Genomic DNA, 13005 nt, shown 5'->3' with positions numbered 1-13005 from the left:
TACTGGCTATAGTAGTAAAGGCCAAATTCAATATTTTATCAAATCATTAAAAAATATATAATTTGATAGCTAAAGGAGTCCTACAATTCTAAATCAAATAGCTAAATGATCCATGGTATGACCATCTTAAAACAATTCCATATGTTCAGTGGTGATTTTAGCATGTACATCTTGGTGGGGCGAACCAAAAAATTAAATAAATTTGATACACAACACAACACAATACATTAATTGCACTATAATGGTGACAAACAGTGGGTCCCAACAGCAGTCCCAACACCTTACCACTGCTACACCTGGCTATCAGCGGAGCCTTGTCTGGCAGCGAAACAGTTCATTCAGCCTCATTTACTGCCTTAAAAAAACATAGCTGATGTGGCTGACTTGCTTAAACAAATGTGGTTTCTACTGACAATTGAGATGTACAAACTCTGGTATAAGGGGACGACGAGCGAATAAGAGGCAATCCGTAATTTTGATTAAGACATTAATGAGCGAGCTAGGACGGACGTAGTCAATATAACTATTTGTTCAGCACTTTTGAAATGTACAGTGACGGAATTCAGAACATGGGCCGTTCTTACAGTATTCTCCCTGTACACCAAGTTAGAACCGTAGGATAAATAAAGGGGGCATATAAACAGACAATGAAAGCTCTTACAATATTCGACGATTACAATTCTCTAAAACAGACTATAGGCTACATGTGCACCACCAAGTCAGAACAGCAGGTGTAATTAAAAGGGGGAAATTGACCAAATTATTAGGGTGAGGCACATGGGCTACTAACAGCTTACTACACAACATACACTTAGTATTACTTTCTTAGCTACAGTATACATATCTCCCTGGCATATTACATCATTTATGCAGCAGCATACAATACATTTTTGGACTCACCTTGTTGTGCTGTGCTCACTTGAACAGGAAGGTGACGTGGCAGTCCTTCGTGGGCAAAATCTGTCATCAAACTTTGTCATCAAAATTTGGCATTCTCTTGATTTATGGTGCTTTCAAGACAACTGGGAACTCGGAAAAAAACAAAGTCGATTCATGATGACGTCAGTAATCTTCAGGTTGGAGCTCTAGAAAGAGGCCAGAGTTCCCGATTTACAATTCCGAGTTGGATGACCGTTCAAAACATATTTTCCCAGTCAGAGCTAGTTTTTTCCCGAGTTCCCAGTTGTCTTGAACTCACTGATGTCAGATTTCCCAGTTCCGAGTTTCCAGTTGTTTTGAGTGCAGCAGAAGTCATGCTGGATTGACAGCATTGCCAATGTTGAGTGTTTATCCTTTTAAGCTTGGAAAAGAGACCCTTAAACCCAAACTTGGGATCACACACACACCCACTCCACTGAATAGCAGGCTAGTGATTGCTTAGCAATGCTTGCAGTTAGCCACAGATTCCTTCCAAACCACTCATTGTTAAATTTGCGATTTCCACCTTGTTGTGTAATGTTTATGTCCAATGGCCGATGAGCACCGATACGTTTTATCTATAATTTCTCTTCATTATTTCTCTTCATATGACAAGGATTAAAAAGGATTTGCCAGTAGATTGTCGACTTGATTCATGATGATGACTGCTAGCTAAGATTTTGAAAGTATGATGTTGACATGATCAGTCCGATCGAAGCTACTGTAGATATAACGTGATTTGACGTCATTTTATCTGTGGCCAATGACCTTGAGCCATCTTGGATGGGCACTTCTAATGTAACTCTATGGCAGCACCCAAGGGGCTTGAATTTTTTAGCTCTACCCTTAGATTTGGCAGTGAAGTAGTGTCCCCATGAGTGACAGAACACTGAGCCAATTACGCCGCAACACTCCGTATTTTCTGATGGCTTGCCCCACCACCACAGAAACCACTGAGCTAGGCTGAAACACCAGAGCAGAATGTGGAACATGGGGTCAGGCTGAACCACTGACAGTAACACAGCTAAGAAGAGGGTACAGCCACGGAAATAATGGAACCTTTGGAAAGGAAACTCTTATCAATCTGTGGCTCAGAAATGTAGGATATGTCAAATCGTATCCCCTAGGATAAGTGAATTGCAGATAGTTTCTGGTACCATGTGGTTTTTGGTACCACATTTTCTGTCACCTCTTTTTGAGAAGTTTCTTGAGTTTTCTATGGAACCCAACTTTGACGGCCTATGGCCTATTTGTCACTTAGATGTGCTGCGTGGGTCAGAGCTGTGGCCTGCCTCTCCCCAGGCTCTTCACACACAACTCGCTGCATCCCAAATGGCACCCTATTCCCTATATAGTGCACTACTTTTTACCAGAGCCCTGTGGCCCCTGTTCAAAAGTAGTACACTTTATAGGGAATAGGGTGCTATTTGGGGTGCAACCAGGTTAGCGGGAGGGGCCCACCTGAGACCCACCTCAGTAAAACAGACTATTCTCATTTCTCATTCTGGCTGCATCCTGGGGTTAATATAAACCGGAGTTGGGGTCAGTAAATATTTGACTAAATGGAAATTAATTTAGTTAATTGAACAATCCTCATTGAAAATAAATGACACTTTTCAATTCTTGGAGTGAATTTCAATTAATCTTATGAGTTGACCCAACTCTGATGTAGATCTATAGCTTTGGCTGTGGAGAGGGGTTTCAGAGAGAATGCACAGAGATAGGGATGATATCATATCATGATATGATCAAACACTCGTCAGAACAGGACGTTTCTCTCTTCTCTTCCTATTTTCTTTGGTCGCACTTGTCATGACTCTCCCTGGGTGAGGATTAAAGGCCTCACATCAAATGGCCGACAACAACCAGACGCTCTTACCCATGGGGGGGGCTGTGCCGGTCTTGACATCTTAACACTGCCATAAATTAGAGAGGAGGAGAATCTATCTCTGGCGCTCTAGTATGATGAAAGGAATGCCTTTTTTTTCAGATACTTTTTGCCGCCCAAAAACGTAAACATCCAACAATGAACATTGGGACAATATATTTCAACATCCAAACGTTGGGAATGATGAGAAATGGAATATGGAAAATTCATGTATATTTTGTGATGTCATTAAAAATGGTATAAAGGCGTTATAACGAAAACACTGTGACTTGAAGAGCTTTTACACTGTGTCTATCAGGTATACATCCTTTACCTTGTGTAGAAAATATCAAGGAGGAAGACAATGTTTTCGTGAAGATAGGAATGTGATTTTAGCTTTCTAACAAAATCATAGTGATAATAATACTTTTGCCTTGTAACTAGCCACGCCCGAGGGAGCTCAGAGAGCGTGTCAGTATGACGGAAACGCCCCTCTTTACCAGAGTGCATAAAAGACTGAGTTAAGAATTATCAGATCAGACTAGACGGACCTCAAGCTGCAGCTTTTGTCCATATTGGTCCCGACCCTGAAAATCAACACGAGGTGAAGACGACAAAGTTGCCTCCACTAACAATCAATGTTACGGCTGAGTAGCTGTTCTAAGGACTGTATCTAAGAAGGTGAATTTAAGTGGGACCATCCTGTTACTCTCGTCAAACCATCGTCTACTACACTGCTCTCATCACCCCACAGGGGATCATCGACATGGCTGATTAGCCCTCCTCAGAAGACCACTTCCAGAACAAGTGAAAGTAAACAGACAACTAAGAAGATGGACATTGTGACCTCTTGTGGACAATCTGAGCCTTACATCTAAAAGGCCATCCGAAAGAGAAGGCCCAATCGACCCCTTCCCACGAAGGCCTGGGTCCAACAGAGATACACGACGAAGACCTCCAACATGTAAATACATGCATTACTTCTTACCAAAGTTCGGGACAAAGTATTAGGGTTACTGTGAGCGTAGGTCCATGTGTATCCTAGTGTTTTCTCTCTCTCTCTTTAACTCGCCATCTTTTGTAACAAGTGTCATATTGTGTTAGTCCGTTTTCATTGTATTAAGTTTCTAATCCCTACCTATACTGTGTACGTGTTTGTATCTTGTGTTATCATTTTTAATTAGATAGTAAATAAATAATTAAATACATTTGTGTGGTACGGAATGATCAGTGCAGACTTAAAGATCCTACGACTTTCAGAATGAGACTGATATGAGGTAAATGATTAATAAATGACTGTTAAGCGATAAGAGATATCTTTAGAGTTAATTCGGGAAACAGTAACTTGTTCCTGTGGTGCCCTAAATGCCTAATGAGTTAACTGTTACATGATTAATTTAATCTAGTAACAATTAAACATAGTAGGTAATTATTCGATAAATAATAGTCATCAAAATAATGAGAGTCACGTCACGACACACTCTTCCTTTCCTATGGTTCTCTCTTCTGGTCTCTTTTCTTCTCCGTTCTCTCTTCCCTTCCATGTCTGTCTGGCTCAACATGGTACTGTACAGGCCCACCTGACGCTACAGGGTAGACTCATCGTTTGTTTTAAGAAAATTGAGTTTTGCCTCTGTCCTCAATCCAATTCCTTCCAAGTAAGCCAATTCCTTTAAAGTATTTCCTTGCCTCAAGTGTAAATTGCATTGTAAAGATGCAATCATAAAATGCTTATCTGTGAGAGCATTTAGTGTACGGTGGGAATGATTGCACACTATGAGTAATCTCCCTAATCTGAGTTGCAGGGCCACGCTTCTCGCCTCTCCGTAGGGTTCTATTGTGGCAATAAATGGTGCTTGTAATATCATCATAACACCGCTGTAATGTTGTGAATAACTTATACATTTAGTGAGAGAGCTGGCGGCCTATTTTATGGCATTGTTTTTCACAGCCCTCGTGGCTCAGTGTTCTCCGCAGAGCTCGGACAACTTCCTGGTTTATGTATTTCCTTCCTGTTTGAGCCGACCAGAGCCAGCCCTGCGGCCCAGTCGCTGTCACAGTCCCAGTGAACCAGGCAACGAGTGTCCCGCTAAATCATTATACCAGAAGCCCTTTTTTTCCTTCTTGTCTCTCATTCCTCAGTGCTCTGACAGCGTGGATATGGGATCTGGGATAAACATGTCTGTGTTCAAAGTGGGGCGGGAGCCTAATATGACGAGCATTGCACAGCATTCAAACAGGAAGATATTATCCCACTGTGTGATAGGATGTATCCCACTGTGTGATAGGATGTATCCCACTGTGTGATAGGATGTATCCCACTGTGTGATAGGATGCGTCCCAAATAGGCCCACGGATCAACAAAAACAGTGGGGCCGAACATTTTTTACATTGGTAAGTTAGTCTAGCCAACTATATAAGCTTGTAGTAATCATGGTCAAATTACAGACCGCAGGGCCCCCATTGATTTTTCTAGTCACTGTCACTCAGATATCATATTCAAAACGGCAAACATCTCACTCCACCCAAAGGCAATATGAGTAGAATTGCAGGACATTAGCTGGAATACTGCACATTTATCTCTCCGCCCCATGGCAAAATGAGTAGAATTGCATGAAATTTGTTAGGGAGTGGTAGAAATTGTTACAGTGAGGGAAAAAAGTATTTGATCCCCTGCTGATTTTGTACGTATGCCCACTGACAAAGAAATGATCCGTCTATAATTTTAATGGTAGGTTTATTTGAACAGTGAGAGACAGAATAACAACAACAAAATCCAGGATAACGCATGTCAAAAATGTTATAAATTGATTTACATTTTAATGAGGGAAATACGTTTTTGACCCCCTCTCAATCAGAAAGATTTCTGGCGGGACACTCGTTGCCTGGTTCATACAGGTAACGAGCTGAGATTAGGAGCACACTCTTAAAGGGAGTGCTCCTAGTCTCAGCTTGTTACCTGTATAAAAGACACCTGTCCACAGAAGCAATCAATCAATCAGATTCCAAACTCTCCACCATGGCCAAGACCAAAGAGCTCTCCAAGGATGTCAGGGACAAGATTGTAGACCTACACAAGGCTAGAATGGGCTACAAGACCATCGCCAAGCAGCTTGGTGAGAAGGTGACAACAGTTGGTGCGATTATTCGCAAATGGAAGAAACACAAAATAACTGTCAATCTCCCTCGGCCTGGGGCTCCATGCAAGATCTCACCTCGTGGAGTTGCAATGATCATGAGAACGGTGAGGAATCAGCCCAGAACTACACGGGAGGATCTTGTCAATGATCTCAAGGCAGCTGGGACCATAGTCACCAAGACAACAATTGGTAACACACTACGCCGTGAAGGACTGAAATCCTGCAGCGCCCGCAAGGTCCCCCTGCTCAAGAAAGCACATATACAGGGCCGTCTGAAGTTTGCCAATGAACATCTGAATGATTCAGAGGAGAACTGGGTGAAAGTGTTGTGGTCAGATGAGACCAAAATCGAGCTCTTTGGCATCAACTCAATTCACCGTGTTTGGAGGAGGAGGAATGCTGCCTATGACCCCAAGAACACCATCCCCACCGTCAAACATGGAGGTGGATACATTATGCTTTGGAGGTGTTTTTCTGCTAAGGGGACAGGACAACTTCAACGCATCAAAGGGACGATGGACGGGGCCATGTACCGTCAAATCTTGGGTGAGAACCTCCTTCCCTCAGCCAGGGCATTGAAAATGGGTCGTGGATGGGTATTCCAGCATGACAATGACCCAAAACACACGGCCAAGGCAACAAAGGAGTGGCTCAAGAAGAAGCACATTAAGGTCCTGGAGTGGCCTAGCCAGTCTCCAGACCTTAATCCCATATAAAATCTGTGGAGGGAGCTGAAGGTTCGAGTTGCCAAACATCAGCCTCGAAACCTTAATGACTTGGAGAAGATCTGCAAAGAGGAGTGGGACAAAATCCCTCCTGAGATGTGTGCAAACCTGGTGGCCAACTACAAGAAACGTCTGACCTCTGTGATTGCCAACAAGGGTTTTGCCACCAAGTACTAAGTCATGTTTTGCAGAGGGGTCAAATTCTTATTTTTTACTTATTTTGTTGTTATTCTGTCTCTCACTGTTCAAATAAACCTACCATTAAAATTATAGACTGATCATTTCTTTGTCATTGGGCAAACGTACAAAATCAGCAGGGGATCAAATACTTTTTTCCCTCACTGTACCTAGAGGAAAATGGGGGAGGGTCATGCTTTTCAATTTCAGTCAGGGGGAGGGTTTAGTATTTTTTTTTGTTTATTCCAGGGGAATCGATTAGCAAACCTAAAGCAATGGGAAATCTAAGCTCAGGTGGTAGCGCTATAGGTTTGGGGGGGAAATATTGTTGCTATTTTCACAACCAAACATTATCGGCACAGTGCTGGCGGTGGCGAGAAAGGGCTGGGTTTTGATGAATAAACCAGTTGTGGGTGTGTCGAGGCTTGGCCCCTCACTGGTCAAATAGAACGTGTTCCATGGTTAAATATGTGGTTGTTTCAAGTTGTGTATTTATGGTGTGATGTCACGAGAGGCTGTGTCCTGGAGGGACGTTACATCCCCCTGAGGTGGCTGCAAACCCAGACAGCTATGGCTCCATCTGCTGGTATGGTCGGGAACTCCACCCCTCTATGGCCAATCTTCCCACGCAGCTGAAACAAATGAGGAGCTGATGAGCTGAAGGTTTGGGAAGGGAAGAGACACAGTCTCCAACCTGGGCTCTCTGGAGGACAAGAGTGCTGCACGTCCACTTCCATGAGGAATATAAGGATTTGGAGATACTTACCTTTGGGAAATACTCACCTTTGGATATATGCACCTGTGGAAATACGTGAGAGACATTTGGAAGGACTTTTTGCTGGGTTGGCCACTAGCTGCAACGTGGACTACAGTAAGGCTGGGGAAAAGTTATCTGAGCGAGTGAGAATTATGACTTTGGATGTGGAAGAGACATCCCTGAACTGTTAACCCTTAAAGAGCCACAAGAGAACAGAATTTTGTTATATTTTCGTTAATTTCCCAAGACCTATAATAAAATCCTTGTTTTGTTTGAACCTTGTCTCCTTGCACTACTTGAGCAATCCCGCTGAAAGCTGTGTAGCCTCTCGTGACGTCACAGATGGTGGAGAATACAGGCACGCTCAAGCGTTAATAGTGCATGTCAGAGGAGGATACCGAAGGTTTGATCACCCAGTTTTCCAAGTTGGCCGTAGGCTCCCCGCCGACTGAAATGGAGGACATATTGAAAGCCCTGGTTGCTGGCCAGCAAGCCCAGATGCAAGCAAACGTGGCTCTCTTGGAGGAGCAAAAGAAAGCCAACCTTCTGAAGGCAGAGGAATTGCAGTTGCAGAGACAGAGGGTTGTCCAAAATACCCGCCCAATAAAGGCAAGTGACTTTATATCTAAGATGGGAGCTACCGATGACATTGAGGCATACCTGCATGCATTTGAGGCCACGGCCACTAGGGAAGCCTGGCCCAAGCAACAGTGGGTTGGTCTTTTAGACCCCTTTCTAACCGGGGAATCGCTGAATGCTGTCCGGGACCTGGGCCCTGACCAGGTTACTGACTATGATGCCCTGAAGTCTGAGATCCTCAGCAGATATGGACTCACAAAGTTTGGTATGGCCCAGCGCTTTCACAGCTGGACCTTCCAACCAGACCAACCTCCTCGGGCGCAGATGCATGAACTTGTCCGAATCGCAAGGAAATGGCTGGATCCGCAGAGGAATACAGCAGCGGCGGTGGTGGAGGCCGTTGTGGTGGATCGTTACCTACGCGCCCTGCCTTATGAGGCAAAACGGTTCATCAGTCAACAGGCCTTGACCACGGCTGATCTGACCGTGGAAGCTGTGGAAAAGTACCAGGCCACAGCGGAGATGCTGAATGCTTCCCGAAAAGACCCCAGGAGTGCGGCCCCACCACAAATGGGAAGAACCCGTCCAAAGGACCCCAAGGTCTCGAACCCAGCCACGTCAGGACTTATCCCGGCTCCAGGGGGAGCCAGAAACCAGGCGGGTCCAAGAAGAGTACACCAGGAGGGGGAAACTCGACAGTGTTACCGGTGTGGGGAGATGGGACATATCTCCTGGCAGTGTGGGAAACCAGCCGATGAACCTATGCCCACTGCGGAGTCCTCCAGCTCAGCACCCACACACCGTGTTGCCTCGCTCTTGGGAGTCGTAGATGGCGGCCCAGATCGACCCCCCCACCTGCCCGGTAACTGTGAATCACCATGATGTGGAGGCCTTACTGGATTCTGGTAGCCGGGCCACCCTGGTGCGTAAGGATTTGGTGGGCCCAACGTGTCTGACCCCGGGGAAAGTCCTCCCAGTTTCCTGTGTCCATGGGGACACCAGAGAATACCCCATTACTGAACTTACAATGACCAGCACACGGGGAACCATACACACGACGGCGGGGGTGGTTGATTCCCTCCCCGTTCCTGTCCTAATTGGACGAGACTGCCCAGCCTTTTACCCACTCTGGAGAGAGTCTCAGGAGAGGATAACCCGAGTACCTCGGAAACGGAGAGGCAAGACTCATCCTGGGAAGGCTCCGGTGCAATCCTCCGAGTTACTCACTCCCGCCCGGGCTCTGATAGGGATGGCAGGTGCCCAGACCGACACAGAGACGGAGGTACAGAATCTGGACAAAGAACTGTCTGGTCTGAAGGGGACCGCTGAGAGGTATCGTTTGTTAAAGCAACAGTTAGACATGAAGACAGAAGAGTTAGATATCCTCCAGGCTAAACTCCAACAGAGCTCCTTCCCTAAGCAACAGGAGGAGCTGGAGAGGCTGCGCAGGACCATCGAGGAGTGTGAGGAGACCCTGCGCAGTAGTAAGGAGGTCCAGAAGAAGGCAGAGGAGAAGTACAAGGTGTTGGAGAACAAGATGAAGAATGCGGAGGCAGAGAGAGAGAAGGAACTGAAAGCTGCTCAACAGAAGCTAAACTCTGCTAAAACCAAGGCTGATGCGTTCAGTAAGAAACTCAAGGAGAGACAACAGGAGGCTGAGTCCCTGGTCCTAGAGTTGGAGGAGTTGAAGAGAGAGCAGTCTGGCAAGCACCACGGCAATGCGGACGCCCTCTCCCGGCGTGATGCCTTCTTCGCTGCCTTTACCCCGACGAGGACGTCGGTCCCGAGGAGGGGGATGTGTGATGTCACGAGAGGCTGTGTCCTGGAGGGACGTTACATCCCCCTGAGGTGGCTGCAAACCCAGACAGCTATGGCTCCATCTGCTGGTATGGTCGGGAACTCCACCCCTCTATGGCCAATCTTCCCACGCAGCTGAAACAAATGAGGAGCTGATGAGCTGAAGGTTTGGGAAGGGAAGAGACACAGTCTCCAACCTGGGCTCTCTGGAGGACAAGAGTGCTGCACGTCCACTTCCATGAGGAATATAAGGATTTGGAGATACTTACCTTTGGGAAATACTCACCTTTGGATATATGCACCTGTGGAAATACGTGAGAGACATTTGGAAGGACTTTTTGCTGGGTTGGCCACTAGCTGCAACGTGGACTACAGTAAGGCTGGGGAAAAGTTATCTGAGCGAGTGAGAATTATGACTTTGGATGTGGAAGAGACATCCCTGAACTGTTAACCCTTAAAGAGCCACAAGAGAACAGAATTTTGTTATATTTTCGTTAATTTCCCAAGACCTATAATAAAATCCTTGTTTTGTTTGAACCTTGTCTCCTTGCACTACTTGAGCAATCCCGCTGAAAGCTGTGTAGCCTCTCGTGACGTCACAGAGGTCTTTTATGTTTTGCCTTGGAATCAACTCCAATTCCAATGTTAGTCCTTTAAAGTTTGTTAAACAGCTTACAGAAACTAAATAACAAAATGTAGACCCATAATTACTCCCTGTGGGCATATAATATTAAAACAACGCAGACTATTTTACGGGCATCCAAAGTTTTCACAGTAACTGGACAAAGATCCAATATAAAGAGAAAGGGAGAATGTCCACTCACCATTATACTGCTCCCAAATATAATGCTTTGTATACATATTGGATCCATTTTACAGATTGCATTCACACTGCTCCAGAAGTTGCATGCTCACCATAATACCAGGACATTGTTTATCATTGTAATAAGTTTGGTTTTAATAAAATTCAACAAAAAACAAGCAATCTGTAACTTGTTTTCAACAACAATAAATAAATACATGTAAAATGTAATTATATAAAATTGCCAGGATAAAAAAGACATGACGCATTGCTGTTTAACCAGCATTCATTATAGTAGGCCTAGGGCTATAACCAACCGCATTACTGTGAAAAACAGCTTTTGGTTGGTCTTAAATATCCCTATCATCGCTGCCTGAAATTAGCACTTTGGATCCTGTTTTTAAGGACACACCTCAAATATTTCCACCCCACCCATCTGAGCACAAGCGAGCTGATATAAGACAGGTAAATTACCCATCCTTGCTCAACAGTTGGAAAATAGCAGAGCGCTGGCTTCTTCCTTAGGGGCTTCCCATTCAAGATTGGATCCGAAGGTACCTGCGTCTTCATCCTCTGTTCTTTCTCCCTCTCCGGTGGCTTCTACCTCGGGTTCAGATCCTCAGAGCTCCCATCCTCATCAGACTGTGAGGCTGTCTGAGAGACCGGCCCATTCAACATCACCAGCTGTCATCATCAGCAGCTCTATGGAGAGAAACATCTCGGTTTCAAATGCAAAGACCCTGTGCTGCCCAGGAGCACGAGTACAGGACATGACAAGGCTGCTTCCGACTGTTCTACGACAGATACCGGGAGCTGGAGCTGTCATAGTCTATGTGGGGTCAAACGACATCAGGAGGGCTAGCTCGGAACATCTGAAAATGGATTTTAAAGAACTGATTTTAGCATTAAAAGATTCCAAAAAACGGCCAATCATTTCAGGTCCAGTACCATTGTTGGGCTGCAGGTGTGAAAGATTCAGCAGGCTACTGGCATTACACATCTGGCTAAAAGATTACTGTAGCTCTGCAGGAATCACTTTTATAGATAACATTGACACCTTCTGGAAACAGAAGATACTCTACAGGAATGACGGAGTCATCTTGGCTCCTGGACTCCGTCCACGCGTTTCAAGGCTGCGTTGAAACTTATCAATGACACAAGACCAACTCAGTTAATCCCTACCATTGTGACAATGAGTCATCATAATGCTGCATCAAATGTACATTATCCTAGGGGCGTTGGCAGACACAATGTAAGTAACTTAATTTATGTCCCCCTAATGGCCGTGAATACCGCTGTTGATCCTACAGCTATTGTATGCAGTAATCATGATCCTATGAACCAGAGTTACACTGTTAGCACTGAGGCAGTGTGCCCTAGTAGGAATACATTTTACATTTTAGTCATTTAGCAGACGCTCTTATCCAGAGCGACTTACAGTTAGTGCATACATGTTTTTTTGTGTGTGTTTTTTTCATACTGGCCCCCCGTGGGAATCGAACCCACAACCCTGGCGTTGCAAACGCCATGCTCTACCAACTGAGCTACACGGGGTAATTGTGTGCAGCTCACCCTACACTATCAGACCCAATATAAATAACATGAGAAAGTCTACTTCTGATAAGCTTCCCAGTAAAGCATTAAAAACAATCAAGCAACCCATAAAAGTGCTAAAAAATAGCCAATATTAACATATGCAGCCTGAGAAACAAGGTCCATGAAGTCAATAACTTGCTTGAAACAGATGACGTTCATATTCTGACTATCTCTGACAAAAGATAATACCTTTGATGATACAGTGGTAGCAATACATGGTTATAACATCTACCAAAAATACAGAAATGCCAACGGGGGCGGTGTTGCGGTCTATATTCAGAACCACATTCCTTTAAAGCTTAGAGACGATCTCATGTTAGATACTGTTGAAGTAATGATGCGGATGTGGTGCGAATCAATAGCAGGACACAGGAGCTCAGTTAATCCAGACTTTACTAGAAAATCCAAAAATCATAACACGGGTCAAACAACCCGGAGGCGAAACATACGCCACAGTGCGTAAAATACTCCCAAACCGAACTGCGCACGAACAATAGTGCGACGGTAAAACAAAGAGAGTCTAGCAAACAGCACTGCACCAAACGACAGGAAAACAATTACACACAACACATGACAAACAAATGGAACAATATATAGGGTACATAATCACACTAACAGGGAACAGGTGCACAACAACTAGACAAAAC

General features: G+C 44.8%; 1 protein-coding gene across 3 annotated transcripts in view; it reads left to right on the top strand.

Moving 5' to 3' along the window:
• Positions 1-13005, top strand: part of LOC121550051 (transmembrane protein 108) — a 95351-nt gene that overhangs the window by 63280 nt on the left and 19066 nt on the right. The gene's annotated exons all lie outside the window — the stretch shown is intronic.

This window comes from Coregonus clupeaformis, chromosome 34 (genome assembly GCF_020615455.1).
Source record: "Coregonus clupeaformis isolate EN_2021a chromosome 34, ASM2061545v1, whole genome shotgun sequence".
In the NCBI taxonomy this organism is placed as follows: Eukaryota; Metazoa; Chordata; class Actinopteri; order Salmoniformes; family Salmonidae; genus Coregonus; species Coregonus clupeaformis.
The sequence above is the reverse complement of the archived record's forward strand: the minus strand, read 5'-3'. Positions and strand labels throughout refer to the sequence as shown.